We start from the raw sequence: 20476 nt of genomic DNA, 5'->3' as shown, positions 1-20476 counted from the left end.
CTCCAAACAAGCTAGTGGGCATCTATTACTGGGCAGGGCTCTCTGGGTCTCAGGTATGCTGCAACTGGCATTAGGTATTACTGTCCATGGCTTGGTGACTAGCATTGTGACTGGTAGTGCATCCCCTAGTGCATAGGGCTGTCCCCTGTGTGTTGTGTACGCCAACAGTGGTGTTGTTGCTGGCATTGACCAAGTGTATCCTCTGTCTCTCCCCCTCCTTTTTGTTTTGTCACCCTGTCCTTCTGTGCATTAGCATCATCTGACAGAGGAGCAGAGGCACCGGCGGCGGAGGGAGCTGCATCCCACAGGGCCCAGGAGGCTGAATCCACTGACGGTGAGGGCATCAGTGGGACGGAGGGCGAGGGTAACACCATGGGGGAGACAGGAGGGGACAGTTCTGAAAATGATACCTCCTCCGAAGGAAGCTCCCTAGTGGTGGCGGACAGCCCAGCGGCCACCACAACTACAGGTACAGCCGCCACCCCGGTACCAACACCGCACTCCCAGCAGCTCCTCAGTGAGTTTCCCGTGCCCGCTCACCCAGGAAGGTGGGCATCTCCTTCGCCCCAGGCACCTCAGGCCCCAGCCCAGTGAGCCCTGCTGCCCTGAGTGAGCAGGCTATTGACCTGCTGCGATCCATCTCTGTTGGGCAGTAAACCATTGTCAATGCCATCCAGGGCCTGGCAGGGCATTTGCAACATACAAATGCATTCCTGGAGGGCATTCACTCTGGCGTGGCGGCCCAACAGAGATCATTCCATCCTCCTCCCTGATGGCAGCCATTGTTCCTCTCTCTAGCCTCCCCCCTCCAACTTCCTCTGCCCAGTCCCATTCCCCTGAACCCCAACCTATCCCAAGTACACATTCAGACCAGCATGCACCTAAGACAACACACAGGAGTGGCTCAGGCAAACACAAGCACCACACATCATCCCACAGGCACTCACACAAACAACATCCAGATGCTGACATAACAACATCCACTGCCTCCACTGTGTCCACCTCCTCCTCCTCATCCACCTCCCTCCCAGTAGCATCTCCACTCACACCTGAATGCACTACATCCACACCCACTGCCCCCATCACCATCACGCCTATCACTACACGCCCCTCACTGGCAGTCACCACCCACGCATCCATGCACATGTCCCCTGTGACCTCTCCCACTGTGTCTGTGCCCCCTCCTCCCAAAGTACACAAATGCAAGCACTCATACACCCAGCAGCCAACCACCTCACAATAGCATCCAGACCATGCAGCTGCACCCAAACACAGCAGACAGACACCTCCTACAACCACTCCCTCTTCCTCCACTCCCAAACCTTCACCCTCTTCCCACCCCAATGTCCCTAAGAAGCTTTTCCTCTCTACCCTTCACCTCTTTCCTACCCCTCCCCCCGGTCCTTCATGTCGGGCCAGGGTGGGCAGAGCCCAGACCAGCACCTCAGCCACCCAGTCCACGGCCACTGTAGTTTTGACAGCTACTGCAGGTGTGAGAGGCTCCAAGTAGACACCCATCAGCCCTAGCAGTGTGCCTGCACCAGCTGCCAAGGGAAAGGGCAGGATGTACCATCAGCTGCCAAGGGCAAGGAGGCACCAACACAAGGCAAGGAGGCACCAGCACACAGTAAGGGAAAGGGGAAGGAGGCACCACCACACGGCAAGGGCAAAGGGCCTGCCCCTGCAGTCAGGAGGGACAGGAGACCTGGTGCTGTGACATAATCTGAGCCACCAACACTGCAGGTGAAGGTCTGTAGCCTCCCCCCCCCACACTGGCAGCACCGCCACCTGCACTGTCATCATCACCGCCACATGCACCGCCACCAACACCACTGGCTGCAGCAGCAGCCCCAGTGGGCAGCCGTCTGAGGTTGCAGGGTAAAGGCTGGAGCCTCTTGCCACCTCTGGCAGCACCGACACCAGCACCAGCACTGCCACCACTGTGCAGCCATCGCCGCCGGCAAATGTTCTGTAGTCCTGCCTCCATGGAGTATAATGCATCCTGCCCACTGCAAATCTTGTGGGTCTGACACCCAGGTGAGAGACTGTGACCTTGCACTCCCAAAGATCTGCATCACAGGACACAAGGCCCCCACCAGAACCAGTGGAAGAAGGCACCCACTCACTGCATCCTTGCCAGGATGAAGCACACTGGGCACAATGCCCCCTCCAGAACCAGTGGAAGAAGCCATCCACTCACCGCATCCTTGCCAGGATGAAGTACACTGGGCACAATTCACCCTCCAGAACCAGTGGAAGAATGCATCCACTCACTGCATCCTTGCCAGGATGAAGCACAATGGGCACACTGCCCCCTACAGAACCAGTGAATGAAGGCATCCGCTCACCGCATCCTTCCCAGGATGAAGCACACTGGGACCAGTGGAAGAAGCCATCCACTCACAGCATCCTTGCCAGGATGAGGCACACTGGGCACAATGCCCGCTCCAGAACCAGTGGGCACCCACCCACTTGGGAGACTGTGGCTTTGCACTCCCCAGGACCAAGCAATGGGCAACACACCCACTAGAAAGACTGTGGCTTTGCACTCCCCAGGACCAAGCAGTGGGCAACCCGCCCACTAGAGAGACTGTGGCTTTGTACTCCCCTGGACCAAGCAGTGGGCAAACCACCCACTAGAGAGACTGTGGCTTTGCACTCCCCAGAACCAAGCAGTGGGCAAACTACCCACTAGAGAGACTGTGGTTTTGCACTTCTCAGGACATCGCACAGGGCATGCAGCCCCCTCCAGAACCAGTGGCGTTGTATGATCTCCTGGCTGAGGTGCCCCCCCATTCCCCGTCCCCCTGAGGTGCCTATGTATTTTCGACCTGATGCCCCAGCAGTGTTCTCTCTGTATTGATGCAGGAGTAAGATGGGGCCTTGGCCTATGTGATGTGGCCCTGTGGCCCACGGACATTATGGACTGGGCAGTGTCCCTCCATTTGTATATCTGTAAATACTGTTTTGAATTTTGAGGACGTTTTTCTGGATGTTTATCTTATTACACTCACTTTAATCACTTCCTTTTGTCCTTGTAATATTCCTGATGGGTCCGGGGTGGATATGTAATGTTGTTGCATCTGTTTGTGTGTATGGTGTTGGGGGTGGGGTGGTTGCTTGTTGAGTGAGTGTGTCACTCTATTTTTACTCCCCCCCTACCCGGTGTGCTAGGCGGCAGTACTCACGGTGGTCGTGGTCGCCGGGGTTTGTTTTCCTGGTGTAGGAGGAGGTAGACCAGCATGGGGAAGATCTGCAGTTCGGGCTCCATGGCATCGTGGTTGTTCCCTGAGTCTCCAGAGGTGAGTCCTTTAACTTCTGAAATCTGTTTCCGCCGTGCTTTTGATGTCATTGGTACTGCCCTGAAAAAAGGTGGCGGATAGGGCTCTTATAATACAGTGGGCGGAACCTTGTCTTCCGCCTGGCTGTTGGCAGGTACCGCTGCGGTGCTTGTTGCTACCGCCGTGGGGTCGGTGTGTTAAAGTGGCTGTCTGTGTTGGCGGTTTCCGCAATGGTCATAATAACATTTTTTTTACCGCCGGCTTGTTGCTGGTATTACCGCCGCTTTATCACCCACCGCTAGGGTTTTAATGAGGGCCATAGTTTAGATTTTTCTCAATTTAAAAATCTTTAGAAGGGGTATTAAATCCACCTTAAGTTTCTACACTCTGCAAATAGGATGCTAAAAGTTACATAATACAGGCCCACACATACAACCACACATGTGATGGTGATGAGCAGTTCAGGCCTTAAAATAATTTTTGAAGAAAAATGTCTGAGAAGGTAAAGTTCAACATGGCAAGGTAGTTGGGGGTGTTCAAGAAGAAGGCGTCATTATCAGGGAGCCACTGGAAAATTGCTTTGAAGATTTCTACTTTCGGAATTAGGCTCTTTTTTGAAGGTCCAAAATCTCCAGTACAATGAAGCTGCTGGCTGTAGTCACCAAAGGTTCCATGATGCCAGATACCCCTCCCATGAGGAGTTGATGAACAGGTTTTACTGCTGTGGGGAAGAACTTAGGGGAAGCTACCACAAAGTCAAGCCGACTGGTGATGCACCTTCAGCGGATCAATGAGCAGGTAGGTCCCAGTTTCCTCTCGGTTCTAAGGGTATTTTTTGGCTGAAATTTTTCTATAAGTCAATTTTTGGGGGGGTTTTAGGCTGTTTGGGCATCTTTAGCGCCACTTCCAAGGGTCCAGGAGTGTGTGGACACCATTTGGAGGGTAGAACTCACTTCAGGCAGGGTTGAGGTGCAGGGTTTAAGTTGTTTGAGGTTTTTGTCTCCTTGCAACTCAGAACAGGAGGCCAGCCAACTAGCCCTTAGGGTCACTATGATAGTCCTGGGTTCAACCAGCAAGGCAGTCATTCAGCAGCAGGACAGTAGTATGAGGGATTAAGGCAGAATTCCAGCAGCAGGGCAGTCCTATGAAGTAAAAAGCAGAGTGTGTCTGAGGGTCCTAATTTTATTCCTGGTGCCAGCTTTGAAGAGGAAGAAATGTCTGGAGTTTATGTTCTGGAATTTCCTTTATCCCTACCCAGGCTTCAAGGCATCTGGGGTCTCAAAGGATAGTGTGAAGTTCTTTGTGAGTGTACTGAGGCAGCTCCTTTGAAATGAAAGGGGGCAGGGAACAGCTCCGCTCACAGAACCTGGCAGGATGATCCATCCTGCAAACAACTAGTCACTCGCTGTGTGAGAGGAATACACAGAGACCAACTGCCAAATGTTCATAGTTATGTGACCCAGGACGCAGGCTGCAGGCACAAAATGGTTAGAATAAAAAAGTGTCACAGAATTGTGAGACCCCTGCTTTGTTGGTAAACCATTCACAAAATGGCAGTTCCTCCTGACCAGGTATTTATAATGGAATGTTTTAAGGGCATAGTGATGAGATCTGTTGGCACTTTTTCTTTTAGTAGAATATATGATTTTTGTTTTTTTGTTAACAGTTGTGTTTTGGTGTATCCAGTGGGTTTGAAACGTGTTGACAATAGGGAGCAGTGGTGAGCGCTATTAAAGAAGATTAGGCCTTCAGGAAGAATTCAAAGTTTTGTCTTGCAATGCACATCATTCCTGTTTGAGCTACCAGAAAGACTTGCAATTAGCGCCTCCATGTTATCCTGTTCTTTAAGGAGGAGCCTTAAAATGTTGTGAAGGAGTTAGGCTCCGAGTTGCCTCTTTTTCAAATTGGTGCAGAACCTGAATTTCAGTTTGATTTTTCAATGTGATGTGCTATTGTTTGTTCTTGAGTTTGTATTATTTTCAAATGTTTTGATGTAAGTAATGTTTGTACAGTGCCATTTGTTTTTATATGAGGTAATTGCTCACTTCTGTATTTGTTTTTCTGTGTGCGATAAAAAAAAATCAATTAAAATTGTTCTTGATAAATGTTATATATTAATGCTAAGGAGAGGTAATTGGTTTTGCCTTCTCATTGTAAATAATAATTTTTCCAAGTTTACTACAGTGTTGGCTCTTGTTTCTTTTGTGTACATTATAAAAGTGGCATTTTCAGAATTATTCATCTTCACCATTAAAGGGGATTTTAAATTACAATTCTTGAGAGAACAAACATGATATATTTGCCTGTCCCCAAACAAAAGTTATCACATATTAAATGTAATATGATAACCCAATGTAATCCTATGGGAGAGGTAGACCTCAAAGTAGTGTAAACTATATTTAGGAATTATTTACTACCAGGACATAGAAACTTAAAAATACATGTCCAGCTCTTTAAGTATAATGTACCCTGCCAACTGGGCTTTTTGGGCCTCCCCTTTAAGGGTAACATATGTATTAATCAGGGAGGTTTAGGCCTGGCAAAGGGGTTATTTTGCCAGGTTGAATTGGCAGTTTAAAGCTGCCCACAGGTTGTAATGGCAGGCCTGAGACATGTTTTAAAAGGCTTCTTCTTAAGCGGATGGAAAAATTAGTGCTGGGGGCCCATGAGTAGCATTTAATGTATATGCCTTGGGTTTATGTTTTACTGCTTTACTAGTGACTTGTAAGCAAATTAAGGGGGTCATTCCTACATTGGCGGATGGCGGGCACCGCCCGCCAAGCGGGAACCGCCAGTTGGCCGCTCCGCGGTCAAAAGACCGCGGAGGCCATTCAGACTTTCCCGCTGGGCCGGCGGGCGCCCGCCGGCCCAGCGGGAAAGGGCCTGCAACACTGAAGCCGGCTCCGAATGGAGCCGGCGGTGTTGCAGGTGTGCGACGGGTGCAGTTGCACCCGTCGCGATTTTCACTGTCTGCTATGCAGACAGTGAAAATCTTGCTGGGGCCCAGTTAGGGGGCCCCTGCACTGCCCATGCCAGTGGCATGGGCAGTGCAGGGGCCCCCAGGGGCCCCACAACACCCGTTCCCCCCTTCCTGTTCCTGGCGGTAAAAACCGCCAGAAACAGGCTGGCGGGAAGGGGGTCAGAATCCCCATGGCGGCGCTGCTTGCAGCTCCGCCATTGAGAATTCGCCCAACCGGGGTTAATCCGGCGGGAAACCGCCAGACCCGGTTTTCCGACCGCAGCTGTAATGGGCAGGGAAGCACCGCCAGCCTGTTGGCGGTGCTTCCGTCATTTTAACCCTGGCGGTCGCCGACCGCCAGGGTTAGAATGACCCCCTAAATGTGCAAATCAAGTGTTGGACAATTTTAACATGTTTTAAAGTGCAAACACAACCACTTTAGCACTGGTTGGCAAAAAAAGGAGGGGTGAAAACGAAACGTTTGGAGGTGACCCTGCAGAGAGGGCCAGGTCCAACAGATACCCTTTGTGTGACAGGTTAAGGAGAGATAGGAGCAGCATGCAGGAATCTTTGTGTGCCAAATATTTTTCAGGGAACAGTGCAAATGGTATGATATCTCTTGTGGTTTATGTACCTGATGGAGAGATCTGTGCTTTGTCTAGTCACAGTTTTGACTCGTGATAGAGTAGCATAGAGAGTTAGGCCCTCATTCCAACCCTGGCGGTCTCTGACTGCCAGGGCGGAGGGCAGCGGAAGCACCGCCAACAGGCTGGCGGTGCTTCCAGGGCTATTCTGACAGTGGCGGTAAAGCCGCGGTCAGAACAGAGGAACCGGCGGTTTCCCGACGGTTTTCCCCTGGCCCAGGGAATCCTCCATGGCGACGCTGCTTGCAGCGCCGCCATGGGGATTCCGACCCCCTTCCCGCCAGCCTGTTTCTGGCAGTTTTCACTGCCAGAACCAGGCTGGCGGGAACGAGTGTCGTGGGGCCCCGGGGGGCCCCTGCACTGCCCATGCCACTGGCATGGGCAGTGCAGGGGCCCCCTAACAGGGCCCCACAAAGATTTTCACTGTCTGCTTAGCAGACAGTGAAAATCGCGACGGGTGCCACTGCACCCGTCGCACCCCTGCAACGCCGCCGGCTCCATTCGGAGCCGGCTTCCTCATTGCAGGGGCTTTCCCGCTCGGCCGGCGGGCGGCCTTTTGGCAGTCGCCCGCAGGCCCAGCGGGAAAGCCATAATGGCCTCCGCAGTCTTTTGACCGCGGAGCGGCCAAGTGGCGGTTCCCGCCCGGTGGGCGGCGCTGGCCGCCAGACGTATTCAGAATTAGCCCCTTAATGTTCCCCCTGCAAAGAAGAACATGCAGATCAAAGAACTGTATTTTGTATAGCTAGCTCAGTGGGTTTCTGCTTTTGTCACAGAGATCCTTTTGTTACTTGAAGTTCGTAAATTTCAGTATCGCACATTGAGATATGAACTGACATCAAAGCGCTGAATTAAAATTGCAAGGCAAAAGTTTAGAATCTTATTGTTTATTCCCTCCATTTTTTGTTATTCCAAAGTTGCTAAAAAGGACTCTATTGGGTAGTGACTCAATGCTATTATCATGACAACCCTAATCTACGCGAAAGCCGCCCCTGATGATGAAAATACCAGTCTGGTTTCCCCATCAAACTGAAGAAGAAAAGAGGGAGGGGCTGCTGCAAAAAGGCCGCGCAGAGTAGTAGTAGTACTGGAGGCAATGCAGTTAGAGTCGGAACATCGAGCCTTTGACCTTTATCTGAAGCAGTGTGTAGATCATGCTGAGCAGTGTTCTCTGCGTATTCTCTGACAAAACGGACACCAGCGGGAAGCCTATCGCACCGGTGCAAAGACTTTAGAGGAAAATCAGGTTGATCTGTCAATAAATACTGTTGCTTAACCTGGCCTTTCTTTGTTTTTCTGTTTCCATGCAGAAGGATATCGCCTGACTCTCAGCACTGGACTCTGAATCAGAAAAAAGGTAAAGGCTCGGATTAACTTGTAATGTGGCAGAAGGTTGCAACAGCGACCATTGCTTCCCTGTGGTGATGCGCATCTGTAGAAATTGGAAGTGCTTACTTTTCGAGAAGGAGAAATGAAAGAGCCTAAAATTTATCTTAGGAAACTGCGCTTCCGAATGCTACGGTTGCTGAATATAAAGCTTGCCTTGCCTTGATTCCACCTCGTGGAACTTTCTTCCACCATCCTGCAATTTCTGTCTTTTTAGCTCACTCGTGGCAGTTGCTTTTTATCCTTGCTTTCACCATTTATCATTATTTTCCCATCGCTGACCCTTTTTCTCCCTTTCCTGCCTTTCTGTCTCTTTCTCTTTGTGAAAGTCTAATAATGAAAAATAAGCCCTGGTCTCCAGAAATGAGTGCCCTCCGTTTGTGACTACCAACAAAAATGAATCTCAGAAGATGGATGAATCTTAGTTGTGTGCTGGATAACCGGTTTCATTTCTTCAGTCTAGATTGTCATATTTGCTTTCCCTGATTCTTAGAGCAAAACTCACAGTTCCTCGTTGGAATGGGTCAGGGATATCCTGAGATTCACACCGTCCCTCCCAATAAAACGTTTAGTGCAGGAGTGTATCAGTGATGATGTTGACAATGGACACAGTACACTGCTATGTAACACCCCGTCCGCCTGGGACGACTCCTGGTGGCCCACGGCCCTCAGCACCGCACCGACCCCCACAGACCACGCCCGCAACCTCGGCTTCATCTTGGACCCTCTTCTCACCATGACCAAGGAAGTCAAGGCCGTGTCCTCCGCCTGCTTCCTCACCCTCCGCATGCTCCGCAAGATCTTCCGCTGGATCCCCGCAGACACCAGAAAAACCGTGACCCACGCCCTTGTCACAAGCTGCCTGGACTACGGCAACACCCTCTACGCCGGGACCACAGCCAAACTCCAAAATCGCCTGCAACGCATTCAAAACGCCTCGGCCCGCCTCATCCTCGACATACCCCGCAGCAGCCACATCTCCGCACACCTGAGACACCTGCATTGGCTCCCTGTCAGCAAAAGGATCACCTTCCGACTTCTCACCCACGCACACAAAGCCCTCTACGACAAGGGACCGGAATACCTCAACAGACGCCTCAGCTTCTACGTCCTCACCCGCCTCCTCCGCTCCTCTGGCCTCGCACTCGCTGCTGTCCCTCGCATCCGCTGCTCCACGGCGGGTGGGAGATCTTTCACCTTCCTGGCGGCCAAGACCTGGAACTCCCTCCCCACCAGCCTCAGGACCACCCAGGACCACTCCGCTTTCCGGAGACTCCTAAAGACCTGGCTGTTCGAACAGCGATAACCCCCCCTTTTTCCCCTAGCGCCTTGAGACACGCACGGGTGAGTAGCGCGCTTTATAAATGTTAATGATTTGATTTGATTTGATGTAAACCGTGATCACCGTTATAACAAAAAGGCACTTTGGGTAAAACCCTTTGTTATACATTTTAATTGTTTTGCCCAACTGTTTGTAAAGCGCTCTAATGCCCCTGGGCCATGTTGGTGCTATATAGAACTGCAAGTAAATAGATAAATAATTGACCCTATCGCTAATTGCTAAGACCCCATTAGCTGCAGCCTCACTGGACGAACTTAAGGAATAGGGTGTGTTTCAAAGGTTGTTCCGGAGCAAGGTAGGGTTGTTACCTAATGGATTCAGGCACAGAGTTGTGTTTAAGAACTGCTAGATTATAATTTCTACCAACCATATTAGTAAAGTGGTAATGCATGGGCTACAGTAGACATTTCTTCCTTAATAGTGAAACTCTTGGGAGGCCAATTCCATGTACCCCGAAACCGGTCCCAGGATGCTTGTTTCCAGTCCAGGGAAGACCTGGCCTGGCAGTTCGGGCTGGACTGTTCCCATGGGGAACAGGGTCAAGACTGATTTGCATATGGCTGGGTCCAAACTGGAATGGCATGGGCAGCAAAAAACCGATGGATTAAACCCAGATCTGTGACTGGGGGTGAGTGTTTGCATTGTCAGCACTCCGTCCATCATTCTTTTGTGTTGTTAATGTCGCCCTAAGTGGGAAGGGTATGCCCAGACGTGGGTCCCGTGCTTCCCATGCCACTGGATTCAAGCTAGCCTGGCTGATGAGGGGTTAAACCCCGAAACCGGTCCCAGGATGCTTGTTTCCAGTCCAGGGAAGACCTGGCCTGGCAGTTCGGGCTGGACTGTTCCCATGGGGAACAGGGTCAAGACTGATTTGCATATGGCTGGGTCCAAACGGGAATGGCATGGGCAGCAAAAAAACGATGGATTAAACCCAGATCTGTGACTGGGGGTGAGTGTTTGCATTGTCAGCACTCCGTCCATCATTCTTTTGTGTTGTTAATGTCGCCCTAAGTGGGAAGGGTATGCCCAGACGTGGGTCCCGTGCTTCCCATGCCACTGGATTCAAGCTAGCCTGGCTGATGAGGGGTTAAACCCCGAAACCGGTCCCAGGATGCTTGTTTCCAGTCCAGGGAAGACCTGGCCTGGCAGTTCGGGCTGGACTGTTCCCATGGGGAACAGGGTCAAGACTGATTTGCATATGGCTGGGTCCAAACTGGAATGGCATGGGCAGCAAAAAAACGATGGATTAAACCCAGATCTGTGACTGGGGGTGAGTGTTTGCATTGTCAGCACTCCGTCCATCATTCTTTTGTGTTGTTAATGTCGCCCTAAGTGGGAAGGGTATGCCCAGACGTGGGTCCCGTGCTTCCCATGCCACTGGATTCAAGCTAGCCTGGCTGATGAGGGGTCAAACCCCGAAACCGGTCCAGGATGCTTGTTTCCAGTCCAGGGAAGACCTGGCCTGGCAGTTCGGGCTGGACTGTTCCCATGGGGAACAGGGTCAAGACTGATTTGCATATGGCTGGGTCCAAACTGGAATGGCATGGGCAGCAAAAAAACGATGGATTAAACCCAGATCTGTGACTGGGGGTGAGTGTTTGCATTGTCAGCACTCCGTCCATCATTCTTTTGTGTTGTTAATGTCGCCCTAAGTGGGAAGGGTATGCCCAGACGTGGGTCCCGTGCTTCCCATGCCAGTGGATTCAAGCTAGCCTGGCTGATGAGGGGGTTAAACCCCGAAACCGGTCCCAGGATGCTTGTTTCCAGTCCAGGGAAGACCTGGCCTGGCAGTTCGGGCTGGACTGTTCCCATGGGGAACAGGGTCAAGACTGATTTGCATATGGCTGGGTCCAAACTGGAATGGCATGGGCAGCAAAAAAACGATGGATTAAACCCAGATCTGTGACTGGGGGTGAGTGTTTGCATTGTCAGCACTCCGTCCATCATTCTTTTGTGTTGTTAAGGCTCCACCATAGACCCCCATTACTGCCAAACCAGCTCTCTGAGGTTTCCACCCCAGCTGCTATCCCCTCACAGACAGGTCTCTGCCCTCCTGGGGCTTGAGCAGCTCAATCCCAGGAAGGCAGAACAATGCATTTCCTTTAGGAGAGGGGCTTAACACCCTCTCCCATTGGAAATAGGTGTCACGGGCATGGGAGGGGTATCCTCCCAGAGCCTCCGGAAATGCTATAAAGGGCATAAACAGTGCCCTCCATGCATAATCCAGTCTACACCAGTTCAGGGTCCCCCAGTCCCTGCTCTGGTGTGAAACTGGACAAAGGAAAGGAGAGTGACCACTCCCCTGTCCATCACCATCCTAGGGGTGGTGTCCAGAGCTCATCCAGAGTGTCCCTGCATTCTGCCATCTTGTTTTCCGGATGGTCAGGGAACTCTGGAAGCATCTGAGTGGCTGGTACCAGAAGGTGAAGTCAGAGACCCCTCCTGATAGGGGCTTACCTGGTTAGGTGACCAATTCCTATCTCAGGGCTATTTAGGGTCTCTCTTCTGGGTGTTTCCTCAGATTCGGTTTTGCAAGATTCCAGCAGGACTCATCAGCAATCTCTGCTCCACCCTCTACCATCGGATCAACTGCAGAACTGCTCCTCGAACTCTACAACTGCAACAAAGTATCCAAAAAGGCTACTGCAACTCTGTAACTAAAGCTCCTGCCAGCAACTGCAACAGTTTCCAGGTTGTGCGCACTCTAAAGGACTGCCTGTCTCCATCCTGCACTAGAAGGACTGAAGGAATCTCCCATGGAGTGACGGAGTCACGTCCCTGCTTCAGCAGACACCTCTCTGCAGTGACATCCGGTACTCTGGGAGTCCTCTTCTGTCAATGAGCATGATCCCTGGAACACAGTGGTAGACCAAAGTGATCCTGACTGTCCAAAGGTCCAGCTGTCCAAATTTGGTGGAGGTAATGGCTTGCCTCCCCGAGTCAGACTGCACCCCTGTGCACTGCAGGTTTTGCAGCTCCTAGGGCTTCTGTGCACTTCTCCAAAATATCCTTCATGCACAATGTAGTCCAGGTCCCCAGAACACTATCCTGTGATGCTCAGCTCCCTGAGTGGTTCTTCGGCAGCGTGGGATCCCTTTACGTAGTGCTTCAATGACTGCGATTCACAACTCCTTCGTCCCCATGTCCTGGTACTCCTGTAGGTGCTGCCTGGTCTTCTGAGGGCTCTCTGAAGGACTGAGAGCCCCCTCTGTTTCCTCAGTCTGAGTTGAGACCCCCAGGTCCCTCCAGGACCCAGGTAGCGCCTTTTCCTGCACACTGTGACATTTGAGTGAGCGAAAGCTAGTTGGCGGAATCCAATGACAAAAACCAGCCTCCATCCAGTGACTCAACGTGGGACATCTCATGCACCAAGCAGAAACCCGCAGCTGTCTTCTTTGGTGCATTTCTGACTTTTTCTTCCAACTGGAGCATCCACTTTTGCACCTTCATCCGGGTTAGCAGGGCCTCCTGTTCTTCCTGGACTCTTCATCTGTTTTTGGACTTGGTTTCTGCTCTCCACAGGTCTTCAGGTCCAGAAATCCATCATTGGTGTCTCGCAGTCTTGATTGGTTTTTGCATAATCCTTTACCACGACTCCTAGTGTGTTCTGTGGAAACTTGCTGTACTTTACTCCTGTTTTCCTAGGGTATGGAGTAGGGTACTTCACTTACCTTTGGTGTTATCTTAAACTCCCAGCACCCCTCTACACACTCCTCTTGCCTAGGTGGGGAACCGACTTTCACATTCCACTATTTTAGTATATGGTTTGTGTTGCCCCTAGGCCCATTCTAGCCTACCGTGATTTTCACTATTTGCACTATTTTGTGACTGTGTACTTACCTGATTTTGGTTACTAGTGTATTTTTTATGTGTTTTACTTACCTTCTAAGGGAGTATAGCCTCTAAGATATTTTTGTCCTTGTGTAACTAAAATAAAGTACCTTTATTTTTGGTAACACTGAGTATTGTCTTTCTTGTGTGTAAGTACTATGTGACTACAGCGGTATTGCAAGAGCTTTGCATGTCTCCTAGTTCAGCCTTGGCTGCTCTGCCTACAGCTACCTCTAGACAGCCTGGCTTCTGGACACTGCCTACATTTCTCTAATAAGGGATAACTGGACCTGGTATAAGGTGTAAGTACCTGTGGTACCCACAACATAGCAGGCCAGCCTCCTACAATATTGCAATAAACAACTGTTTAAATATGGATAAGAGAAAAATATTACTAATACTAATAAAATATGTAGGCACCATTTAAAGCTCTATTAAGTGGAAATACATTATATTAGTCATACTTGGTGGAAAAGCTTGGCTCGGGTCTTTCCACAAACCATATATTTTCTCAAATGTTAACTGTTTCCAGATTAGAGCATTAACATGTATATACATATGTATCTTGTATTTAAATAGTACAAACTTAGCCGAAAGATAACCTAGTGCTGTACAGGGCCAAAACCAAACACATAGTCAACATATGAAGGGTGGTAGCTTCTTTGTGTACTGTTACTGCATCATGACGTGATGCTCTTTAAAGAAGTCAGTCTTCAATATGTTTTTAAATTGGACCAGTGTGTGGGCAATCCTGTCGACACAGGATGCTGATTGCATAAATGCTTTGTTTTTTTTTGTTTGTAGCACTTCTTCTTCTCCATTCTAAAATTGTTCTGCCTGCAGGTGTGCTGAAAGCCACCAGAGATGGTGATTATGCCATCCAAATAGGCAGGGTGCTGGTAATGGTAGCGTTATAAATGATATAGCTAGTTTTAAAAATGGTGCAGGCTGGAAAGGGAAGCCTGTCACATCCGACCATGATTTTTTTTTCATAAATCTGTTTATTGGTAATTTATTATTACAATACTTCGTGTTTTGATAATTGTTACATTTTATTATAGTATGGTGTGCTATATATATACCATCACACATTAATTAATACATAAGAGTCGCATTGCTGCAGAATATTACACAACATATACCTATAGTTATTTAACTGTTCAATTTGAACATTGTGTTGGCTATAATCATCTCACCGTGTTGTTTTCACTGTTTGGTGCGCTTTATTGCTGCTGGCTCGTTGCGCGGCTGCAATTTGGAAAGTCAGCGATGTATCCAATGTCCATCTGCTAGTGCGTCATTGACAGCACCAGTTTGTTTAACATTATTTCCGAATCTAATGTTCAATTGAGAAAATACTAGTAAAGAGGCAAAGATTATGAAATTTATATGCATTAACTTTTAAATGGAAAAAGAATAAAGAAAAAACGAAAGTAACAATAACATTGCCGATGACAGACACTTGCACAAGTTTCACACATGTAAATATTGTCCAGTCAGGGTGGGGATCTCATCGTAACAAATCTATTTGCTGACAGAGGGGCTGGGTCGGGTGCAAGGTAAAGGTGGATGATATCTGTTTGCTACCCGGTATCCGAGCGTATCTCGCTACTTTTCATGTTCAGTTACCCATGTGGTGCATTTTCTCGTATGTGGATATCCGTTTGTATTATTCTATTCTCTCCTCTAATGGGTGTACACCTAGGTTACGCAGTCTCAGCAGCACACCCTCCTATGTGGCGGATAGTGGAAACTGTCTTAGCCCCAGGACTTCTTCCCGTGCAAGCGCCGTTCCCTCAGCTCCCGCCCATACCTCGAGAGAGCACCTCCTGGCCTGTACCGGTAGCGGATTCGGTGATTTCCACCTACGGGTTACTAATCGCTTTGCCACTATGAGTCCTAAATCTGTGAAGCGTACCTCCGCTCTGAGTTGCTTACTTCTGGGGAATAGTCCTAGAATGCACGCTTCCCATGTGAAGGGTATTCGCTGCGCTATACAGTCAGACAAGTTGGCAATTACCACCCTCCAGTATGAGTCCAGGTCAGGACAGGACCATAGCATATGCAACACGTCTACTCCGATTTCACGGCATCGGGGACAAGCTGCGTCTCTGCTATTGAAATATCTGTTCACGCGGGCTGGGGTGAGGTAGGCTCTTTGCACTATGTAGTATTGGATTAGGCGAAATCGAGAATTGCGAGGCACATTGAGGTGGCCCGATAGGACTGATCTCCATCTTGCCACCGTTATCGAATCGCCAGTGTCTGCCTCCCATGCCACACGTAACGTTTCGCTTTCAAGGGCAGTCTGGGTTCTTAGGGCGTCTGCCAGACAGCTGATCAGGTGGCGCCCGCGACCCACCACCTGCAAATACTGAATCAGTAAGTGAGTAGGAGGGGCCACTGAGATGTCTCCCCATCTAGACCTCAGTGCCTTCACCAAGGAGTAATGTAGTAAGAACTGGCCGGGTGGCAATCCCATTTCCTGAAGTCTGGCAAATGGAAGCAGCTGGGCTTCTTCATAGAGATCTCCCAGCGTGTATAATTCTATTTCGTGCCATGTGCGTAGTTCAGATTCTGAGGTGACTTTGGGGCCTCTTGGTGTGCCTAATAGTGCTAGGGCTGGTGCAAAAGGAATTATCGAGTTTGTGAGGCGTAGCGATCGGCGGAAGCATCTGTGGGCCACTTTAAGAAAGAGTTGACGTGGGGTCTGTGCTTCTGTGAGTGGGTGGAATAGTTGTTGTATCTGTTGGAGTGACCATGGCCCACTCTCTGAAGATGTGTCTGCGTGTTGAGCTTCAGCTAGCCATCTGGATATCCACTGAAGTTGAGCCGCTAGGTAATAGTGTTCCAGGTTAGGGACTGCTAGTCCGCCCTTATCTAGTGGTAGGTACAGCTTTTTTAGGGCAACTCTACAACGGCCACCACTCCAAATGAATTCTCTCAGTTCCGTTTCCAGTGCTCTGAAGAAGCCGGAAGGAACATAGTGTGGGAGGTTAGAAAAAAGTACAAGAATCAGGGCAAAACTACCATTTTCAGAAGTGCTATCCTGCCTGCTACTGACAGCTGTAGTGTCCTCCAAAATATAATTTGGGACTTGACAGAGGATGCCGCCCTCGCAAGATTACCCTCAGATATATCTTCCTCGCTGTGGTAGATACGAATACCCAGGTATCTAAACGTATGGGGTTGCCATGGGACAGGGGTTCTCGGCTAATATAAGTCCTGGGTCTGTGAGTCCCGGGTCAAAGGGAAAGAGGCAGGATTTAGCCCAATTTACTCTAAGGCCAGATATTGACGTGAATTGCTGTAGGAGCAAGCCGGCCTCGGGGGGATCCGGGTGATATCTCAGAAGTATAGGAGAAGGTTGTCAGCATATAGCGACACTATGTGGAGGCCATCCCCTAATGGGATTCCCCAGTTACTCCCCTCCTTACGCAGGGCCGCTGCTAAGAGTTCCATAGCGAGTGAAAATAGAAGTGGAGAAAGAGGGCAGCCCTGTCTCGTACCCCTGCGCACCTGGATTGGCTCCGATATCTCGGGTCCCAATCTCACTTGGACCAGTGGTCTGGTGTATAGCAATTTAATTAAACGGGTGAAAGATGGTCCTATGCCGAATTGCCGCAGCACTTTGAACAAGTAGGGCCACTCCAGGGAGTCAAAAGCCTTTTCCAGGTCTAGGACAAGGCAGCCCGATCGCGACCAGTCCCGGTTCGCATATTGCATGACACTGAATAGCCTTCTGATGTTGTGGGAGGTGTCTCTGGCTGGGACAAACCCATTTTGGTCCGGGTGTATCAAACCCGGCACTGTCAGTGCTAGGCGCGTCGCTAGCAGTTTGGCTAAAATTTTATAGTGAGTGTTCAGCATCGCCAATGGTCTATAAAATCTCAAGTCCCCTGCGTCCTTCCCGGGCTTGGGAAGGGAGACCAGCAGCGCCTCTCTCTGAGTGGTCGACAAATGTCCCTCCTGTTCTGCCGCTTCATATACATGGAGCAGTTTGGGTGCCAGCTGTAGCGCAAACGCCTTATAAAAGTCGACCGGGATCCCGTCTGGGCCTGGTGTTTTGCCAGACACAAGTTCACGGATACCAGTTCTAATCTCTTACAGGTCAAGGGGATTTTCAAGTGCCTCAGACTGATCATCTTCTAATTGTGGGAGCTCCACTCCTGCTAGAAATTCTGCGCCGGTGTCGCCACCAGGAGGCGCCCTCGAGGCGTAGAGTGCTTCGTAGTGTCTTGTAAATTCGGCTTGTATCTCCCGGGGTGCATATAGTAGTTCCCCGGTCTGTCAGCGAATTTCCACTATCAGTTTCCTTTCACAGTCTCGTCTGATCAACCAGGCTAAAAGCTTGCCTGCTTTGTCGGCTGATGCATGAGTTCTTGCAGAGTGTGCAGTGTAACTTAGACATCGCAAACACTCCAATAGTGACAAGTGTTCGGCACGTACTGCCAGTAATCTCAAGTCATCAGTTTGATTATTGGCTGCTTCCGTCTCTGACTGTAACAGGACCTGCTCCACTCGGGTCAGTTCACGTTCAACAGAGCGGCGCAGGTAACACTGAGCTCCCAAACAGTGCCCACGCACGAAGACTTTGAATGCATCCCACTCTATTAAACCCGATGAGGCCGTGCCATCGTTTTGTTAGAAGAATTCTGGGATTACGGCGCTTTGTGACGCTCTAAAAGCAGCGTCTTCCAGTAGTTCCGGTCTCAGTCTCTATGTAGGAATGGCTGGACGTGGGGATCCCCAGCATAGGCGCGCAATCAGGGGGTTGTGATCAGAGTGTGTGCGCCCCAGATATTCCGAGTTCACCACCACCGGGGCAAAACTCGTGTTGCAGAGTATTCTATCTAGACGTACGTGTAGGGAGTGCGGGGCTGAGTAGAAGGAGTAAGTCCTGTCCGCCCTGTGTCATTGTCTCCATACGTCTACTAATTGCCATTGTTGGGTCCAGTCCACCAGACCCCGCGAGGCAGCTACCACTGGTGACGTGGGCAGCGGGGGAAAGGAGCAGTCTAATTCCACATCGAGTACATTGTTGTAGTCCCCCCCAGGAGCCATGGAAGTCCGCTCCAGCCCGCCAATTGGTGGGATAGTTTATGTAGGAAGGCAGTTTGGTCTGTGTTTGCGGCATATATGGAGCCCAATACAACTGTGTGTCCCGCAAGTCTTCCCTTGACCAGTACAAATCTACCCTGTGGGTCCACGATCTACGTTTGAGGTAGGAGTAGATGGCATATCGCCGCTTGGGTGTGTGAATGCCTCTTACATTCCACGTGATTGCTGTGTATGTGGCCATATTATAGGTATTGGGTTCCTTTTCGTGTCTCCCCTTCCCGCCCCCTTGTGTAGTGTCACGTCTTTATTTCCCCAAATTTCCCAACTGGCAACTAAGGATTCTGTAAGTGTCGACCGGCAACAATAAAACTTAACTAATGCCATCAGATTAGACAAACAACAGGTCACCGCCCAAACATAACAACAAAACCAACAAAGTGTTGTCACACATCCATACATTGTGTGTCTCCACTGGTAGGAGCCTGGGGGGAGGCCGCGTTTACAGAAGGGAGTGAGTCAGCCGAGGGCTGCTTATCTGGTTGTGACGGATAATCGAAAGAATAGAGGGGAACATAGGGGGAGGCCCTGCATCTCCTTGTCTCAAGGGAGTGCAATGCTCAGGGCGAGATGTCAGGGAGTCTGATGTGCATATAGTTGCTAATGGGTCAATGCGTGTATTCTGCAGTCAGAGCCATGGCCTGCTCATCTCGTAAGTCTCATCCATGCAGATATCATTAGGTGGGCAGTTCTCGCTGTGTGTGGACTCTCAGTATTGTTCAAGAGTTCTTTAAAAAAGTTTGTCTGTAGTGGCCGGTGTCACAAGGGGTCCTCCAGTGAGGTCTGACTCCGATAGGCGGTCCGGCGTGAGAGGGCAGTCACTGGCTGGTTGGGATAGTTCTGTGTCTGATCCCGAGGGAAGGGGTGATGCACTTATCGTCACAGCAGTATGTATCGCCTGCCTTCACTCCTGGATTAGCTGTTCCAGGTCTGGAGCACATTTCGTTGGTCCAGTGGGAACTGCGTTTCTTTTTTGATCTCGCCTGGTTCGACTGCGCCTGGGCCAGTGCGACGGTCCAGTTCGTTCAGGTGCGCCTCCAGAGGCTAATCCTGACGATTCAAGCCATTCCCATGCCGCTTCAGGGGTGGGGAAGAAATGTGTTTTGTCTTTCACCACAACTCGTAGTATGGTGGGAAATAGCAGAGAGTAAGTTAAGCCTAGGGATCGTATCTTACGCTTCAGGGGCAAATAGGAGGCTCTGTCTCTTTGTACCTTTAGGGTGTAATCTGGGAATAGCAAGATCTGTGTGTTGTCCACCTGGGGAGGTGGGCCGGCCTTCACTGTTCGTAATATAATGTCTCTATCTGTGTAGCGGAGAAGCTGGATGATGAATGGGCGCGGGGCACTGCCCGGTGGTCTCGGCCTCGTCGGTATACGGTGTGCTCGCTCCACAGAGAAGAAAGGGGTAAGCTCGCCCTCAGGCACCAGCCCCCGCAACCAGTTCTCCGAGTAGGCCACCAGATCTCGACTTTCAGTGCCTTCCGGTAAGTTCACTACAATAATATTGTTTCTTCTAGAGCGGCCCTCTGCGTCTTCGACCTGGCGCTCCAGTTCCGTCACCCTGGCTTGTATATCCTCCATTCCAGTTTTCAGTTGGGTGGTCGTAGGTGTTAGTTCATTTACTGTGGCCTCAATCTCGTTGTTTTTTTCTGTTAACTTGCGGTGGTCCGTGTGGAGTAGAACAAGGTCACTTGCCACCTTGTCTATCTTGGCTTCCAGCGAAGTGTGGGCACGTTCCAGCGAGTCTCCAATGCACTCTACTGCAGCGAGTACTGCGTCTAGTTTTTGGCTATCTTGGATTGACGAGTCTTGTGGTTTCCCAATTCCAGCGCCGGAGCGTAAACGTCCCGTCCCGGCCATGTTCTATATCTTGAGGGGGCTTTGCTCAATCTTGGATCAGCAATCCCCGTTTTGTCG

Source organism: Pleurodeles waltl, chromosome 11, assembly GCF_031143425.1.
Source record: "Pleurodeles waltl isolate 20211129_DDA chromosome 11, aPleWal1.hap1.20221129, whole genome shotgun sequence".
NCBI classification, from domain to species: Eukaryota; Metazoa; Chordata; class Amphibia; order Caudata; family Salamandridae; genus Pleurodeles; species Pleurodeles waltl.
The sequence above is the reverse complement of the archived record's forward strand: the minus strand, read 5'-3'. Positions refer to the sequence as shown.